We start from the raw sequence: 13,181 nt of genomic DNA, 5'->3' as shown, positions 1-13,181 counted from the left end.
TAGATTCAGAAATCCAATTCTTTACAGGCACATCTATAAGAAAAGATATAATCACATGGGCACCAAAATTATTTTCCTAGAGAAACACTTAAATGACCACTGTCCTTAATTGTGGCTCCCAATTTCCAAAGACATCAAAAAGTTCTCATAGCAGATTTGAAAACCCTTCAGGAGCTGAACTTAAAATTCCTGACACTTCTCACTACATAATCTTCTTGCCTATTCTCTTCATGCCCACAGAATTCTCTACCTTTTTATCTTCCACATCCAGACTTCTGTTTCCCAGTTTTTAATCACTCTTTAAGCTTCACCTGCTCCTTTAAGTCCTCTAATGAAGCAGAGCCTGATATGGATGTATCCCTCACCCCCACAAGCCTGCAAGATTTCCTGCATTGCTACTAGATTTGTTTGAGAATGCTTGTACAGGCTTGTAAGCACAGGAATAAATAAAGGGCTGAACAATCTTTAAAATGCCTTTCTTTAAATTATAAAATCATCAAGTGTAAATACCAAATCATTACCGTAAAATATGTCTCTGGTGCACAAAGAACTAACCTGTGTACATAATATATGTTCCACGAGTATGTTCTCCAGATAGCTCACGTGCATGCCAGTACCAAAGTTCTCTATTCAGAAGGGAATAAATACGGCTTGGGTACCTTTTTAGCTCTAGTCATCATCATTCATTTAATTTACACTTTCAACTCCAAAGAGTGGTAAGTGGTCAATGAGTTAAATAGACACTTAAGTGAGCAAGAGGATACAATTAAAAGGGAAGAAAATAGAAGATGCGCTTTGAAATATTTCTCCAATACCCTCACTTCCTGGGAACAACAAACCAGAATAACTAGATCTTGAGTTATACAGCCTACTAGATAGGATGCGAGGCAGATCCTAACACATCATGAAAACAAAATGGAAGAAAACAAAACTTGCCTTGAAAGCACTGGCCATATTCTGAGATCACAATTAAATCTGAAAAGTATGTGCCTCCTCCCAAGACTCCAGTTGCTATGTTAACAGAAAGGCTGGGAAGGGGACACAAGTTTTTTTTCTAAAGTTTTCAATATAACAAAACAACATGTAAATATCAAAAGGAAAAATCTAGTTAAAAATCACACCACAACAGGTCAAATTATTTTCAAATTTCCACAGAGTATCAGTCTATAAATGAGATGCACATTATTGACAGGAACTGAGTTCCCAAGGGATTCAAGGGCAAAACCTATTTACAAAATGTGCTTTAACAACTAACTTCAAAAAGCAAATTACAATTACAGTATTGGATACATAGAACTGTCTTTTTTTTTTTTTTTTTTTTTTGTAGAGACAGAGTCTCACTGTACCGCCCTCTGGTAGAGGGCCGTGGCGTCACACGGCTCACAGCAACCTCTAACTCTTGGGCTTACGCAATTCTCTTGCCTCAGCCTCCCGAGCAGCTGGGACTACAGGTGCCCACCACAACGCCCGGCTATTTTTTTTGTTGTTGTTGCAGTTTGGCTGGGGCTGGGTTTGAACCCGCCATCCTCGGTATATGGGGCCGGCGCCCTACTCACTGAGCCACAGGCGCCGCCATATAGAACTGTCTTAATAAGTAACCCCTTCTTCCAAATTATTATCTCAACCAGGTTAGGATACAGAAAAGGAGGAAGAAAAGAGTCTCAAAGTACCACTGTAATAGAATTGGGCCAAAAACTTCCTCACCTAGCTGCCCAGGACAAACAAAATAAATATCAAAACTAAATAAAAGGCCTAGAACTAGCTGTTATTTATGAAAAGCCTAAGAATTCTATAATCACTTAATCTTTCCAAGTTGTAAAACAATAAAAGCTATTAGAATATGAAGGTGACCTATGAGCTGGTATTAACAACAATCTAGTTTTAAACAATTCTTCCAAAAAGAATTCTAAATCTTGACTTTCCATTTAGTAGACATACCTCTCAGATTTGGAGTTCTGCTTACAAGTTGGGGTGTGTGAAAGGACACCCTAACATCTTAGGTACTACCTTCCCATTTACCCTTTCCGCTAGAACAGCGGTTCTCAACCTGTGGGTCAGACCTACAGGAACTGTATTAAAGGGCCCCGGCATTAGGAAGGTTGAGATCTGCTGCTCTAGAATGTTGATTGAGGGAGATAAGAATCCTCAGTCTACTGGAGTCCCTTATAAAAGGTAATCTTCCCAAGCATCACTGACCTTATGAGTAGACTGGCAAACCACAGGACATAGCTGCTGTAACATCTGAAGAAATCAACTATTTTTGGCTTCTTTGCTGTGCTTAGTACAGAGAAAAAAAAGAAAAGGAACACAGATCCTCTAGAAATAGAGAAGATTGATAAACTAGGGTAATAAAGACACCTACACACAAAACTGTATCCAAGGCAGTTCTGAAATTCACGCAGATGAGTCGCTCACTGCCTCAACCAACATATATTAATACAGCTGATAAGAGTAAACACTGATTAAGCTATAAACAAAAGAGTTACCTTAATTCAAAGACTCTACAAACGATTGGTAATATTAAAATTTACATGAAACAAAGAATTATATGAAATAGATTTTTTAGATGGTATTTTAACTTAAAGCTACTATACTATGAAATGAAAAACTGCTTGGTATTTTACTGCCTAGTATGTAAAACACTAAAATCTCTGACTTGACCAAGTTACAAATCTGTTTTCAGCAGACAGAGCAAACACACAGCTTCTGTTTAACTCAAAGGACAAAAAAGATCATCGCTGCAAATCATAATGTTTGGGTTCATGATGAAAACAGGAAACAGACAGCCTGCCCAGGTATAATTATGGTTGTAGTCTAATGCGCCTTCAGGTTCAGCCAAGAATCAAAACCCAGTGAAGAGGGTAAGCAGAATTTACTTGACTCAACCTAGCTACAGAATGCAACTTTTTATTAATACTCCCAGCAACTTGTTACATAACCAAATGTAAACAACAATCTGATTCAAACCTCATTAGTAACAACATTCTGCCACTGTCTCTTGCTGAAATTAATAGCTGACTTTGCCAGAGGGGAAAGAAATGCAACACATATCAATCTACCCATTTCTATGGCGCCTATCAGAGTGAACCAGACAAACAGATAATACAGAACTCACAAAATATTTTATTCTTTTTTTCCCCCACTTTGCTGCTCTCTTTCTCCTTTCAACTAGACCATATCATGTGGACACATTTAAAACCTAAGATGAAAGTCAGTTGAGAAGGTTCATCTAACTTTTACTAGCTATTTCAGCCATGATCTGAAAAGAATGAAAGAACAAAAAGATGAAGGGGCATTTGCAACAAAAATACCAGCCCTCTGGGCGCTGCCTGTGGCTCAAAGGAGTAGGGCACAGGCCCTATATACCAGAGGTGGTGGGTTCAAACCCCACCCAGGCCAAAACTGAAAAAAAAAAAAAAAAAACCCAGCCATAAATACAAGCAGTTAGGTAAAAAACGCCTGACTAAGGAAACAGCAATGTAGAGAAGGAAATATGTTAGTTGTTGGACAAGCACGCAATCATAAAAAATTAAATTCTAAAAATCTAGACATAAGCGTAAATTTTGTTAAAGTGTCTCTTCTGAGCTGTTCCAAAGTATTATAATTTGGAGGTTCACCCTAGAGGAAAAAAAGCTAACAAAGGAATAAAATAATTTGTCATAAATCATCATTCCTTACTTAGGAATTTAGAACACATTAATTTCATAATGACATTTGGATCAATATGTGTGAAACTGTCACACTTAATATAGGTACTGTTTTCTCCATAATAGACTACTGCACAGGCATCTAGCAGAAATTTTAAGCTACTGGAAATGTTACTAAATCTAGTGGAACTAAGCTTTTCAAGCTTTTGGCTTTCAAATTAAAATAAAAAACTAACTCACTCTGGGCAATTCAGATACCCTTAAGGAAATTCAAGTACTGTATTTAGTTTTTAAAAAGAATTTTAAGAAACCCAACTTAAGTACCCTTTTCCTCTTGACTTCTGTGAGGACAAACCACAACCTCCACCTACCCAATCTTTGTTGCTAGATAAGAACACTTTTGGTGGTGCTAGGCAACAGGCTCGATGTGACAAACCCAACCAGACTTCAAAACTTTTTCCACAGAAAGATAAGGTAAACAAGATATACTTAGCACCACACCCATTTAAAAGCACCAGCAGCCAAAACTGTATTCCCGGCTCTCTAGACCTCCAGCTGGTCAGGAAACATAGTCTTTACAATCAAGATAAAGATCTGGTCTAGGGTGTTCAGGCATTCCTCACCTACAGGCTGGCCTAAGCGCGACTCTCCAAAGGCATCAAAACCAGAATCGGAACATTTTGTTAGGAAGCAGGCAAACCTCCAAACACCCCGACTATCTTCGCCGGAGTTCTTTTTTGAAACCCAAAAGTGTTTTCACTACTGAGCATGCTCAGAATTAAGACCCGCGCCACATGGGAGTTTTCAAAGCTTAAGGCTCCAAACTCCATGTAATAACAGCAGCTGAAAGGAAAAAGAGGGGAAAGGGGGAGGAGGAAGGGAAGAGCCTGGAATATGAATTTGAGTACTAATTTGGAAGTACAGACACGGACAGGAGCTGAATCTGGTGAAAACAAAAAGATACGCCTAACACTTTGGCATTCTTGCAGCATGCATAAGTTTACATGAAGTAGAGATCTTTGCAATGGTGAAACTGACCTGGCAAGTGGCAGAAACCAGGTCTAACTACCAGCTGTGTGCAGTAGCAGGTCACAACTGTCCAAGGAGCAATTCCCACCGATAAGTGTGGATCCTTATCTTTGAAACACAAAGCGACGGCGGCACCGATTCGTCCAGCCATTTGCAGGGCAGCCGATTAGGCTGCTCGGACGAACGCCGCGATCCTATCAGGGGGATGTATCAGCGTGGTGCACGGGAAAGCAAACTGCTCCTCTGGACCGAAAGGAGCCGGGGGATCCCCTCCAGGGCGTCCCAGACGCCTCCCTCATAGTCTGGGCGCTAACGGCGGGGCTGGGACAAGGGCCAGCCTGGGCCCCGCCTCAGGACGACCTGGGCCGCAAGCGAGGCCTCTGCAGCCGGCCGGGACGCACCATCCCCGCCCTCCGGGACCCCGACAGGCCAGGACTCGGCCTACCTCCCGCCCCGCAGGCCCCGGGTCGTTTCCGCTCCGCCGCGGCCGAACGCCCCCGTCTAGGCCGGAATCCTCCCGGCCAAAGCCTGCCGTCCCCGGTCCCGCTCGCCTGCTCTGGAGACCCTCACTCACTCACCGGCCGCCTAAGAGCGCTCTCCGCGCGCCGTCGCTGCGCTTTCCCTCGCTGCAACTTTATTAGCAGCTCGGCCGCGGGACACGCGCACGGCGCCTGCTCGCCCAGGACCCGGATGACGGAGGGAGGGAGGGTAGGAAGGAGCTGGGAGGACGCCCGCTGGGGTCGGCGCATGCGCGCCAGAGGCCTAGGGGGCCGCTACCAGTTGGTGAGAAGTACCGCCGTACCCGGGCGGCTGCAGGAAACATCGGCGCTTCGCTCAGCGTCTGCAAACCCTGACTTCTGATCGGCCGGAGGTTTCTGCAAAGATGGTTAAGCCTGGGAGTAGGATTCAACTAGGTCCTACCATCTCCCCTAACCAAATCAACACACGTAATAAAGTAATTGTCCTTGATATGGACAATTGGAGATTTTCTGTCATGTACTACGGGTGGTGTAAATAAAGACATTTTCGGATACGACTTAACTACTTTCATTGACTTGTAATATAAATTTGAATGAAGAGACTCCTTTCTGTGCAAAAGCAGCTTTAAAAACCGTTTCTGAACATCTTACAGCTTCTTACTACATGTAGCCATAAAACCCCTCCCTTAGGACAATCTTGGAGCTTCTGCGTGCCTGTGGAAATGGAGAGAGTGACCGACCTTGGAGTTGTAGAAGCAGGACTGTCCATGCGGTGGGCAGCGCAACCCCAGTTGTTTGAGATACCCATCCCCTCCATCTCCTGTGGGGCAAAAGATTCCTGGGGGCTTGGTCCCTCGACAGGTGGGGCCATTGAGGTGCAGAAAGGCCATCCATAGACCAATACCCTCTACCCCATCTCCTGATCTCTCTTTCGTTAATAACTGGGGCTCTTCTCATTGCTTTTTTCCTCCGAATTGTCAAAACTAAGTATTTCCCAAAATATATTGGTACCACATAGGACACCCAATTGGGAGGGTATTTGTGAGGGAAATCTTTCAGATAATACTTTAAAAGGTCCGTGCTAGCTTTCCAATATTCCATTATAGGTTTTCTATTAAAATAAACTAAGTAAAAATCAAAATTGGAGTCATTCTGGAATCCTCTTTCACACTCTAATCCTATCTATATCATGAAACCCTATTAACTCTATCTTGAAAATAGATCCTAAATCTGAGCATTTCCCATCAGCTCAATTTCTACCTCCACTAGACTGAGCCAAGGGCATCTCATCTGACACAGAAATGGGGCAGCTTCTATTTTGCACAGGATCCGGCAGTTTGTTTCTGTCAACAAATAAATGTTACAGAAATCTGTGCATTAGAGGTGGCCATCTCAAAAGATGAATGAGGCCTAGTGAGGGAGAGAAATTTGCCAAGATAAGGAACCAGAGAGCCCCTGCTCTAATCAAAGGGAAAACTGTTATTACACTCCAGCCAGCTGTCACCATGGGGAAATGTGTGCATAAGAACCCAGTGTTGACAGATACTCTGATTTTTCAAGAAAAGCTGAAAATTTGGATTTTTATGAAAAAAATCTCAGTTTTATCTATTTAGCAACTTCTTTCTCTGTCTCTTCCCCACCCTTCTCCTTCACTCCTCCTTTCCCTCCCTCTTCCTGTCTCTCTAATAGACGTTCTGGAGGCCAACCCTGTACATGCCAAACAAAACAAATCCATGATCCTGATTTAGCCTGCTGGCCATCAGTTTGCAATCTCAGGTCTACATCTTAAACTTCTTTACTACATCATAAACTTCGTGAAAGTAAAGTCTGTGTACTCTAACTCTTTGTCACACTCACTGATTATTTGTTGTTAATTCAGAAGGTTCCAGCCCTTGGAAGGCACATATTTCTGGAGCCTGCATGAGTTTACAACTCCCAGAAGTGCATTTAACCCTGCCTTGGAGAAGGCCTTTTTCAGAACTAACGTCTGCAGAGTGCTTTGTTGAACATTATAGGACATAACAATTTGGTTAAATATTTTGTACACTAGAGCCACCCCTCACTTCAAACAGCCAGTAAAATCCTTCGTGAAACAAATTGCTGTCTTGCAATCACTGCACATATGTAAGAGTGATTTGTGATTATAAAATTCCTTCTCATAATCACATATTTAATCTCAAAGCCAACAGTTTTTCTTCCTGAACCATGTGTCCACATACTGATCAAATCAACCAGACACTCCAAACTCTCTGAGCTGCTATGTGGGTCCAGTTTATGTGTTAATTTGGAAGAGACGCTAACATAGAAAGGAGGAATGGAGACTTTTAGCAACACAACAAAAGCCCTTCAAGGACTAGGGAATTACTTACACCTAAAAGGGTATAGAAAATCAGAGGGATCACTAAATATCTATTTAGTAAAAAATATTATCACACAGCAAAAGAACAGTGTGCCAGAGCCATAGGAATGGAGTAAGGAAGTCTCTGTTTGTGACCAACAAGCGGGACCCAAGAACAAATATAGAACAGGATGATCTGAACAGATAAATACAATTTTTAGCGGAGCATCAAAATAGACAAACTGCCTTTTCAGTCTACCCATTCACCTGATCAAGATCAGATAAAATCAGCTTCAATACTCCCCTTTTACTTTACTTGTAGAGAAACCTGTGTCTGGGTTATTTAGGCCAATCGTTCCCAACTAGGGATAGCTATGCACCCAGAAAACATTTCACAATGATGGAAGACATTCTCAGTTGCCACAACTCAGTGGAGGTGCTACTGGCCAGAGAGAGCTGCGGGCCATCCTACAATCCATGAATGCACAGAACAGCCTCTCTCTGTCAAGAGTTATTCAGCCCCAAATGTCAATAATGCTGAGATTGAGAAATCTGGTTTCTTTAAATAGTTTTTCTTTAATTAGGTTGATGTGTAGAGAAGAAATGGGCCTATTATTGGCTTTTTTTCAAAAATTAAGTTATTCACTTGATATAGAGAATTAGCCTAAATATTCAGCCCATGACCTACTCCCACCTTTAATCTTTCAGGTCCGAAAAGGAGGCAATTGTTAGGAAAGGTGGGACGACAATATACAGAATGTGAGGAATTGGAATAATTATAAGTCTTTCTGTATTCTTTAAGATTTATTTTTAAATGTAGGGGAATTGAAGCCAATTGGTTTTGGTTTGAATATCCTTAACAAATATCTCAATTCCACACTTTTTCTGTAGCTCTGGCGGTTCTCCCTAAATGACCATTGTATACCCTACTGGGAGAATCAGAAGAATGTGATGATGTTAGGAAGAGTCAGCCAACGGAGGGCTAACAGTGAGTGACCATTCAAAGATCCACAAATGGTCTGGATAGCTACCTCAAAGACTTCTCTACTCCCTCAGACAATCATCCTAGAGTATCAGAGGAAAGACGTCTAAATTTTTATGACTCCTCCAGACAGGGCTCTTAGAAACATTAGAGCTTCCTTTCCAACTTTTAAGAATTCTGTGTCCTCAGTTCCCAATATTGGAAACAGTGGAGGAGCCAGAACTCATCTGAAAAATTTTGAGAGAAATGAGGTTCCAAAAAATGTTGTGCAGAAGCACACCCTGTGATTTGAGAGAAAAATTTTGTTATGTTTGTCAGAAGAACCTTCATGTTAGTCTTTAACAAAATAAGCCAAAGTTCCAGGCTGATTCAAGAATATGCTAAATTTTGTGTAGTATTTGAAAGGATTTTTTTTCTAGTAGAATTTTGGTGTTGTAGTGCGAATTGCTTCCTTAATAATTCACAGACCCCTTATTTTCATGACTCAGAAGTCAAGATCTTAATGTATTGAAAAATAAAAGTAAAATGGCCTCCACTCAAAGCACAGGAATCTGGCTGCCATGGACTCCTTGAAGCTTCAGGGATGGATGGCAGAGAATACATGAACTCTCTGGAATTAATGTGCACATTTTGTGTATAAACCCATGTACAAATTTTCTGCAGAAAAAGCCAATAGCTTTCTTTCATCTGATTCTCGAAAGCCTTCCTGACCTCCACATGTTTGCAGATGCTTCAGACTGTGGTTATTTTACACATGGTGTAGGTTTAATGTGTCCATTTTGTTTTCTTTTCTTCTCTTTTTCAGAGCAACCTAATTAGGAGCCTCCTCTCTAGGGAAGGCAGTTTGATGTAGAGCGTAGGAACCTGGCTTGCCTGTCTCCAGCCATCTGCTACATTAAAGAAGGCCTCCTATGGCTGGAATCCAAGACACAAAATTAAAAGGCTTGCTTGCACCCAGAGTCATAAAACAAAGAGGCTTTCTGAAGCAGGCCTTGGAATGAACACTCGTTTCTTCCTGACTTAAACAGCATCTGTTTCTCCTGCCGGTGAACACCCTCCAAGTTAACTCGACTGACCTCCAGGGTTCTATGTTCTCAGTTTTCATCTGCAGAAATGTGGTCTCAGATGAGCCAAATCACATGTGTACCCCACCACAAATCCAGAGCAGCAGGTGAAAATCTGAGAGTGCTATAGAATTGGGAAGAGAGAGGAAAGAGACACACACTTTACATTCTCTGGCAGGCCCTTTAAGCATGGAATCTTAACCATGCTTAAGACATGTCTAAAGACAGTCTTCTTGGTTTGAACAGGAACTATTGCACTTACTACCTATGTGACCATGCTTAAGTTTCTTAACCAATCTGTGCCTCAGTCTCCTCATCTATAAAATGGGGATAACAGTAGTGTCAACTTAATACAATTATTATGAGGATTAAAGGCATGGAGACTCGCAAGGTGCTTAGAACAATGCCTGGCACATAGTACCCTCTGGGTGTGTATTTTAAAAGCATGCATATTCTTCTGATTCTCAACCAATTTCTAAAAATATTCTGAGCACATTCATTTGTTATATAAAATTCCTAGTCATTTTATAGGACGATAGGCTCTCTTCTCTTCTTACTCCAATAGGTATAATCTTATCCACTCCCAGGCTTCTGGTACCATCTGTTACGGACAATTCCCAAGTTTCTGTTTCCATCTTGAACTTGGCTAATGAACTCCAAACCTCTAAATTCGGCTACCTCCTCCACTGGACTACAGTAGGTATAGATTGTGTCTACCTTCATACTTTCCTTCCTCTTTCTCCTGCTTCCTTTTGGTACCCTTTCCTTCCTACATTAACCACAGTTTCAGATACCCCACCCCAGGATGGGCAACATGACCCAGGAGAGCTATCAGTGCCCAAGTTACCCAGGCCACCCTGATTAGTTATAGATAGGCATATGACCTAAGCAAAATAACAGGTATCATCACTTAGATTGTTACATGGATGTTGAGAGAGAAATGTCCCCCTCCTCACTATTATTGCTAAACTAAGGGTGACTTTGAGGTTGTCAGGGGCCATCTTGCCACATGTGGAGGGAGTTTGCTCAGAAATGAAGCCCAAAGCAAGAAGCAGTGCTGAGAATCAGAAGCTAGGACAGATCCTCGACAAAATCTTTTGAGTCTCTGAATCTAGCCATACATCAAGCTCTAAAGATCTTAGACTTTCTAATTACACTTCTAGTGCCTGTAACATCTGGCATTGTCAGTTTCACTGGATTTATCAGGCCCAGATTTGAACTAAAGATGTTTGCTATCCTCCCTCCCTAAGATAGTCCTGCTCCAGTCTTCCCCATGTCAATAAATAGCTATTGCAACCATGTAGGTGCTCAAGCTTACCTGGCAGTCATTTTTGTAGATTACTTTATTGTTCCTTAATCTTTAGTCTCTTCTCTCTTGTGGAATTATACACTCACACCTTTTGCCATGTGACTTTGCAGTATCTCCAGCTAGAGAAGGTGGCATATGTTTCCTTGCCCCTTTGAAATTGAATTTGGCCCTGATGACTTTGGCCAATAGACATGACATGAACATAATCTTTAAATTGGCTTGATAGTTTGGCTTGGTCTTTTATGCTTTTGCCATCTACTATTAGAAGAAGAGTCTCTAGGTAGCCAGTAGCCATTGATCTAATGAAAGCACATAAGGAGCAGAGTTGTTCCCAACCCATATTCTGGAGCCTAGCTCAACAGCCCTACAGCCTGAAGCCCAGCTACCATAACTGACTCACAGATCCAAAAGTGAGAAAAATGAATGTCTCTTGCTGTATGCCACTGAGATTCTGGACTTTGTTATGAAGCAATAGCCAACTAAAAGCATTCTTCACTTACACTTATTCCTCTCCCTCATTTATCTATTTATTGATTAACTCCATCATTCAATAAGATGACAGATATCTACTGAATACCTAATATGTACCAAGAATGTTTTGAGCATCAGGAATAAGACATTACACAGAAAAAATAATTCAAGCTATAATAAGCAGCTAACTTTTTAAAATACGAAAAAATGTAAAATTTAGTATGTCACGTGGTAATAAGTATCTGGTAGAAAAATAAAACCATGCAGAGGGTGAGGGACCTCACCTTAGCTCAAATCTATCCTCCAAGTCTACTACCTGCGGACACTCAGCTCAGGTTCTAGTGCTGATTACTATCATTTCTTACTGGACTATCTTTTGCTTCCACTCCCTGTATCACCCAATGGCTATTACATGTTGAAAATATGAAGATGACTATGGTCACTCTCTCACTGGAGCTTTTTAAGATCTTCCCACTGCATTTAATATAAGATCCAGACTCCTTCCGGTGCCCCTGCCCTGAGTGATCTGGTCCCTCCCATCACCAGTTTCTCCTGCGTGCCTTGTTCACATTGGCCTTCCTCCTGATCCTCATATGCCACAACCTCTCCCCCCAATTAGGTTTTTTGTATCTGTGGTTCTTTTGTTCACTCTTCCCACCTTGGAAATGTCTGAAGCTCTTTGCGTAGCATTCCTGACTTGTTTTACTCTATCAACCTTGGGTCATAGTTTAAATGCTACTTTCCTACAAAGGTCTTCTCCAGTCATATCTGCTACTCCCCCATAACTACATTGCCCCGCTCCCCCACCCCCCATTATGCTCTTCCAAACTATCCAGCTACTTCCCTGCTGGGACTCACTTGTCACTTGTCTTGACTTGATCAAAGTCATGTTCCCCACTGTAATTAAGCTCCATTTCACAACTGAATCCTCAACACTTAGATCAGGGCCTGGCATGCTGAACACCTTCAATAAAGAGTCAGTGAATTTTCTATTTCCATTTTGGTCTTACTTTTGCTCCTAGTTAACATTACTTTGTTCCCATATAATTTTTCTAAATTCCTCAATCAAATTTTAGTCTGTAACAGAGCACAACTCCCCTCACCTCCCAAGCAGAAACTCAGCCCTTCAATTTACTATTCATTCATTTATTCATTGAAAATAAAAATATTTATGTAGTACCTACTGTGTGCCTAGTACTGTGTCAAACACTGGCAATACAGAGCTAGTTGGTACCTTTCAACCCTGGTGAAGCTAACAGTCTCCTGGGGATATCTGGTTGTCTTCTATCTTCAAGATCCTTGAACACTAGATGGAAGACCCAGCAATTAAAAATCAAAATCTGTCATTTTAAGGTTGCAGGCCCAAGCGTTCTTAGTGGAGGAGACTCTTCTTAGCATTAAGGAGCTCCTCATTTTATATAAAGCTCCCACATGGAATAGACCATTGAATTCTGAGAACGTAGAACAAGGGCCTTGTTTTGAAGTGGCGTTTTAAGCATTAACAGGTTAAACTATTCAGGTTGATAATCCCAAAGATTGTTACAAGCAGAGCCACATTCCACTCAACTACATTTCTTGAATTGTTTCATTGCTAAGCATGGATTTTATAAAATGGTTTTATAGTTTGTGCAAAAATAATGCATGTTTAATGGGAAAATTCGAATTTTAGAGAAAGGGCCAAAAAAGGTAAAAATTACTTGACATCCCATGAATCAGAGGTGACCATGGTAAATTAGTTGATGTAACATCTTGTCAGACTTCTCTCCATGCACGTATACACGTACTATATTCTAATAGCTAACATTGACCAAGCATTTACTTTATGAAAAGTACAAAGCAATATGCAGAATATATTTTGTGAA

General features: G+C 41.3%; 1 protein-coding gene across 2 annotated transcripts in view; it reads right to left on the bottom strand.

Moving 5' to 3' along the window:
* SMAD5 (SMAD family member 5) overlaps nt 1-5,362 on the bottom strand; it is a 49,369-nt gene extending 44,007 nt beyond the window's left edge. For both annotated transcript variants that reach the window (XM_053566875.1, XM_053566876.1), the window contains exon 1: nt 5,255-5,362. The gene's annotated coding sequence lies outside the window, so the exon portion shown is untranslated. The remainder of the gene's footprint in view (nt 1-5,254) is intronic.
* Between the last annotated feature and the right edge of the window lie 7,819 nt (nt 5,363-13,181).

The sequence above is a fragment of the Nycticebus coucang genome, chromosome 17, assembly GCF_027406575.1.
Source record: "Nycticebus coucang isolate mNycCou1 chromosome 17, mNycCou1.pri, whole genome shotgun sequence".
In the NCBI taxonomy this organism is placed as follows: Eukaryota; Metazoa; Chordata; class Mammalia; order Primates; family Lorisidae; genus Nycticebus; species Nycticebus coucang.
The sequence above is the reverse complement of the archived record's forward strand: the minus strand, read 5'-3'. Positions and strand labels throughout refer to the sequence as shown.